Consider the following 6,707-nt stretch of genomic DNA (forward strand, 5'->3'; position numbering starts at 1 on the left):
ACTAGTGGGGGATAAGTGCAGGCTTGCAATTTGATTTGAAGGTCACTTTTGTAAGTTTTTCCTGAATAAGTGGAAAACCGTGGCCTCCACAGAAAACGTATCACAGTACAAAATTTAACAACATTAAATTTTTCGCAAAAAGATCCTGTTCCTTTTTTTTCTGTAGGACTGATAGTTAGCGCATAGCGAACGAGATTATATGAAAATCTTCTGCGTGGTTTTTGAAGGTTAGATATAATATTGCGGGTTATATAAAAAAACGTCAGTAGGGGTAACTGACTCACCCTCTGTTTAGGCGTACCAGGGAAAATCTAATTATAGATGATCGAGTGTGGATCTGAATCCCGCTGCTTAAGAATCCGCGTCCTGTGTCACTCTGTCGGTGTGTAAAACAGCTGATACTATCCAGAAAATAGTCAAAGCAGCGATTCCAATCTGAAAGTGAAGAAGAACTTTGGCATATCGTCCACAGCGTTACACGCTTCAACCCACGAACGTTGAAAATATAATCCTGACCAATAAGAAGCCTACTAAAGCCTGCATTAACAGTAGATCACATTCCGTGTTGTGTAATTTCCGCAAGACTGACTACTATGAGGCGGAACTGAGTGTGTCGTGACGAAAGCTAAACTTGTTGTATGTGGTATGGTACTTTCTGATTTCAGTCGGGATTATCAGATTTTCTAGACAAAAAGGCAGTACCTTCAGTAAACAGAATTCGTTTTACTTGTAAAATAGTTACATTCTGTGGTATCCATATAGACTGAAGTAGTGGAGAGTCCGAAGAAAATAGTGATAAAGTGTGTCATATGGAGAGAAGAGAGCACTCTGATCACTGACACTGCCACCGAGAAAGCAGATGGGCAGGTGCAGGTGATGCCATGCTACCGTCCGCTCATCCAGAGTTTCGATTACGCTGATGTCCCCAGTCACACCAGGAGAATGGTGGAACGTTTCCTCTTAAAAGGAATAGATTAGTTCTTTCCTTTTCTTGTGCACTCGAGACGATCTAAATACGTGTCGTACGATTTTGTGGGTTTGGAAGCTTCCTAATGGTTCCGGTACCTAAATCGGATTCTTTAAAATTCTCTATGGTGTGAACACCTTCCCTTTCCGGGATCTATGTGCTGTGTCTTAAGCATAATCGTATCGCCGAGAGGAGGAGGAGATTACTGTTTAACGTCCCGTCGACAACGAGGTCATTAGAGACGGAGCACAAGCTCGGATTAGGGAAGGATGGGGAAGGAAATCGGCCGTGCCCTTTCTAAGGAACCATCCCGGCATTTGCCTGAAGTGATCTAGGGAAATCACGGAAAACCTAAATCAGGATGGCCGGACGCGGGATTGAACCGTCGTCCTCCCGAATGCGAGTCCAGTGTGCTAACCACTGCGCCACCTCGCTCGGTAATCGTATCGCCGATAAACATGCCAACTGCTATGTGTGTGTGTGTATGTGTGTGTGTGTGTGTGTGTGTGTGTGGGTGGGTGGGTGTGTGTGTGTCTGTGTTTCTCAGAATGTCGTCGACTTTATAGTTTCATACAGCGTAGTATTTTTATTTTGTATGGCTTATGCAGAAGGGATACTAAAGTGGATTGTAATGTTTTATACTTCCTGTTCGACTTTTTATTTACATTTACATTTACATGTATACTCCGCTAGCCACCAAGAGGTGTGTGGCGGAAGGCACAATTCGCGTCAAAGTTATATTCCCCCCCCCTCTCTCTGTTCCACTCGCGGGTTGCGCGAGGGAAAAATGACTGTCTGAACGCCTCAGTACAAGCTCTTATTTCCCTGATCTTTCAATGATGATCATTACGCAATTTGAAAGTTGGTGGTGATAATATATGCTCTACATCCTCAGTGAAGATTGGATTTCAGAATTTAGTGAGCACCCCCCTTCTGTTTAGCGCGTCATCTATCTGCAACTCTGTCCCATTTCAAATTTTCTATGAGATTTGTAATGCTCTCGCGATGGTTAAATGTACCAGCCACGAATCTTGCCGCTCTTCTTTGGACCTTCTCAATCTCTTGAATCAGACCCAACTGTTAAGGGTCCCATACAGATGAACAATACTCTAAGACTGGATGAACTAACGTTTTGTAAGCTATTTCCTTTGTTGAAGGACTGCATCGCTTCAGGATTCTACCAAGAAATTGCAATATAGAGTTCGCCTTACCCGTTACTTGTGTAATCTGATCATTCCATTTGGGATCATTTCGAATGGTCATACACAGATACTTGATACTTGACTGATGTTACCGCTTCCAAAGACTGATCATTTATTTTGTACTCATAAATTAATGGGGATTTCCGCCTTGTTATACGCAGTAGGTTACACTTACTAATAGTGAGAAATAACTGCCACTCATTACACCACGCATTTATTTTCTGCAAATCCTCATTGATTTGTTCACAACTTTCGTGTGATACTACTTTCCTGTAGACTACAGCATCGTCGACAAACAGTCTAAGGCCGCTGTCAATACCATCAACCAGATCGTTTATGTAAAGCTTAATAAGCAGAGGACCTATTACGCTGCCCTGGGGCACACCTGAAGTTCCCTGAATACAGATTTAGCGTGGCAAATAGCGGTGCATTCATTACGACTCTCATGTTCGACTCGTCGGACTATAGGTACCGGTGATAAAGGAAGACAAAACTCCTTCCGAACAGGCCATGAAGGCCCAACGGTACTGACCGGTCGCAGTGTCACCCTCAGCTCACAGGCGTCACTGGGGGCGGATATGGAGGGTCATGTGGCCAGCACACCGCTCTCCCGGCCGTATGTCAGTTTCCGAGACTTTCAGTCAAGTAGCTCCTCAGTTTTCTTCACAAGGGCTGAGTGCACCCCGCTTGCCAACAGCGCTCGGCTGACCGGATGGTCACCCATCCAAGAGCTAGCCCAGCCCGACAGCGCTTAACTTCGCTGATCTGACGGGAACCGGTGTTACCACTGCGGCAAGGCCGTTGGCAAAGGATGACAAAGGAAGGAATTTTACAGTTTACCATCCAGACAACGACGAGATCATCAAAGATGGAGTACAACCTCAAACTGAGTGGACTAAACTGGCCGTGCACTTAACTAAGTAGTCGCCCTGGCATTCACTTGAAGCGTTTTACGGAAGTCATGAAAAAGTTAAATGTTAATGGCTAGACAAGGAAATGAACCCCAGTCCACCCACGCAAGAGTTCATTTTCCTTAACCACAGTGTCATCTCGCACAGCAACAGGAGCTTAGAGGGAGCGCAGTAATGTTGACCCACATTTGGGAGTGCAGTTTAAATCTCCTTACCGCTATGCTTATTAAGGACTGTCATAGCTTCCCCTTGAGAGATTAATGAAAATATTGGGAGGGTGACGACAGTCAATTTCCTTCCTCATCCTTCACAAATCCGAACGTGTGCTCCATGTCTAAAGATCCTGTCGTTGACGAGGCGTTAATCCCTGGGCCCGCCTCCTATCTTCCTATATGGTTGGTGTCACTGCAGACCGTGAGAAAGCGGAGATAGAATCTCAACCAGGTTTGGCAGGTACCCTCTTTCTTTAGACCAGTACCAAGGGAATCGTCATCTACAACATTTCAGTCGCATACCGGTGATGTCCACCAACAGGACACGATAAACCTTTCTGGAAGGATCTGGAGTGTTGCCCAAGATACTGGCAAGTAAACAATTATCTTTACTTTATTTGCCGGTCAAATACGATTTATGAAAATTTTTGCAACAACAGGACTCGATACAGCTTTTGACAGTATTGTCTGTTACACACCCTCTGAAAGCCAGAAGTTATTAGGTATAAAATAAAGAGAGATGAAATAAAAACTCATAGTTTCCCAAATGTGTGAGAGTCGGTAAACGTCTTGGAAGAGCAGAGTGGCGGAATTGATTGTGTCTTGAGCATAGTTATACGATAAAGATAAACTAAAGTAGAACACGGATAATGGGGTAGTCGGATGAAGTCGAGTGATGTTGAAGGAATGATATTAGGAAAATATAGACTAAAATTAATTGACGAATTTTGCTGACTGGGCTGCGAGATAAGTAGCGATAACAAGATTAAAGAGAATATAAAGTAGAGACTGGCAATAGCAAAGAAAGCTTTCCTAAAAAAAGGAAAAAAACTGTTAACTTCGAAGATATATTTGAGTACTGTAAGTCTTTTCTGAAGGTTTGTATTTTACTGGCGCACAGTCTTTTACGGACGTCAAACGTGGTATATAAACAGTTCAGACGAAAATAAAATAGAAGCTTCTGTATTACAGTGCTACAGTAGAATGAGGAATATTAGATGGGTAAATCGGATAACTAATGAAGAGGTACTCAGTGGAACTGGGAAGAGAAAAAATTTATGGTACTACTTGACTAAGAAGGATAAGAGGACAAATCTTGAAGTATAAAGTAGTTCAGTTGGTAATGAAGGGTAATAATGGAGGAGGAGGTATGTGGAAGTTGTGAAAGGGAACCAAGGTTTGAGCACAGTATGCAAGTTAAGTGGATTTAGTTCGCAGTAGAGATCAAGTGACTCGGATGGTGTACGCAAGTAGATCGTCCCGGAAGCTCCATCAACCTGTTCGAAGATCCTATTGTTGTGTTTATAGAAGTTGCGAGGTTGCAAAGATTAGCAGTCGATCCTCATCGTAAACAAATGTACCGTGAGTAAACGATTGCTGAGGAACTGTTGAAGTCAGTCACACCCGTTAAATATCTCCGAGTATAAGTACAGTGAGGTTTACAGTGGTTCGGCCACATAAAATTAATCGTAAGAGGTAGCTTACAAATCTCCCCTTTGACCAATACTTGAGTTTACCAAATGGGACTGATAGAGGAACCAGAGAAGATTCAAAGAAGGGCAGCGAGTTTCGTCACAGGTTCTTTTAGTAGGCAGGAAAGCGTCAGGGAGATGCGTGTCCGACGCCAGTGGCATATGTTGCAAGAAAAGCGCTGTGCATCACAGAGTGGTTTACAGTTTAAATTCCGAGAGCGTGCGTTCCTAGAAGTCAGCGTATGTATTACTTCTTCCAATTTTTATCTCGCGGAAAGACAGTGATGGTTATATTAGAAAGAATCGAGCTCACACAGCGTTCTTCGCGCCCACCATTCGCTAGTGGAACGAGAAAATTGGGAGGGAGAAGAAGAGTGCCTGTCGTACTTACAGTAACCTCCGAAACATATCGTAAGGGAACCTGCGGGATGTAGATGTAGATGCACCGGGTGATCAAAAAGTCAGTATAAATTTGAAACCTGAATAAATCACGGAATAATGTAGATAGAGAGGTACAAATTGACACACATGCTTGGAATGACATGGGGTTTTATTAAAACCAAAAAAATACAATGGTTAAAAAAAGTCCGTCAGATGGCGCTTCATCTGATAAGAATAGCAATAATTAGCATAACAAAGTAATAAAAGCAAAGATGATGTTCTTTACAGGAAATCCTCAATATGTCCACCATCATTCGTCAACAATAGCTGCAGTAGAGGAATAATGTTGTGAACAGCATTGGAAAGCATGCCCGGAGTTATGGTGAGGCATTGGCGTCGGATGTTGTCTTTCAGCATCCCTAGAGATGTCGGTCGATCACGATACACTTGCGACTTCAGGTAACCCCAAAGCCAATAATCGAACGAATTGAGATCTGGGGACCTGGGAGGCCAAGCATGACGAAAGTGGCGGCTGAGCACACGATCATCACCAAACGACGCGCGCAAGAGATCTGCCACGCGTCTAGCAATATGGGGTGGAGCGCCATCCTGCATAAACATCGTACGTTCTAGCAGGTGTTTATCAGCCAGGCTGGGGATGATGCGATCAAAAATGGTTCAAATGGCTCTGAGCACTATGGGACTCAACTGCTGTGGTCATTAGTCCCCTAGAACTTAGAACTACTTAAACCTAACTAACCTAAGGACATCACACACATCCATGCCCGAGGCAGGATTCGAACCTGCGACCGTAGCAGTCCCACGGTTCCGGACTGCGCGCCTAGAACCGCGAGACCACCGCGGCCGGCGATGATGCGATCCTGTAACATATCGGCGTACCTCTCAACCGTCACGGTAGCAGTTATAAAACCAGAATCACGCATTTCCTCGAAGGAAAAAGGCCCGATAACGGTAGATGTGGTAAATCCAACCCATACCGCGACTTTCTCGTCGTGCAATGGAGTTTCCACGACAGTTTTAGGATTTTCGGTAGCCCAAATTCTGCAGTTGTGGGCGTTGACAGACCCTCGGAGCGTGAAATGAGCTTCGTCGGTCCACAACACGTTACTCAAGCAACCGTCATATTCCGCCATCTTATGAAACGCCCACACCGCAAATGACCTCCGCTTCACTAAAGAGCCAGGTAACAGTTCATGATGCCGATGGATTTTGTGCGGATAGCATCGGAGGGTACGCCTAAGTGGCAACCAAACAGCAGTGTATGGATTGCCGGTGCGACGTGCGACTGCACGAACGCTGACTTCCCCGTGCATAGACGAACCCGCTAAAGTCTCCATTTCTGCCTGAACTGTCTCAGCAGCATTACGCCTTGTGCTCGGTCGGCCACTACGGGGTCTATCGTCTAAACAACCCGTGACTTTGAACCTCGAAATCATTCTCGCCACAGCTGCATTTGTCAACGGACCTTTACCCGTTCGCATCCCCTTCCTATGGAGATAAGATCGTAACGCTGAACTAGCACATTCCCCATTCTGATAATA

General features: G+C 44.6%; 1 pseudogene; it reads right to left on the bottom strand.

Annotated features, from left to right (window-relative positions):
* Positions 1-2,857: 2,857 nt before the first annotated feature.
* LOC126299904 (5S ribosomal RNA) lies at positions 2,858-2,975 on the bottom strand (annotated as a pseudogene).
* Between the last annotated feature and the right edge of the window lie 3,732 nt (positions 2,976-6,707).

Source organism: Schistocerca gregaria, chromosome X (genome assembly GCF_023897955.1).
Source record: "Schistocerca gregaria isolate iqSchGreg1 chromosome X, iqSchGreg1.2, whole genome shotgun sequence".
Taxonomy (NCBI): domain Eukaryota; kingdom Metazoa; phylum Arthropoda; class Insecta; order Orthoptera; family Acrididae; genus Schistocerca; species Schistocerca gregaria.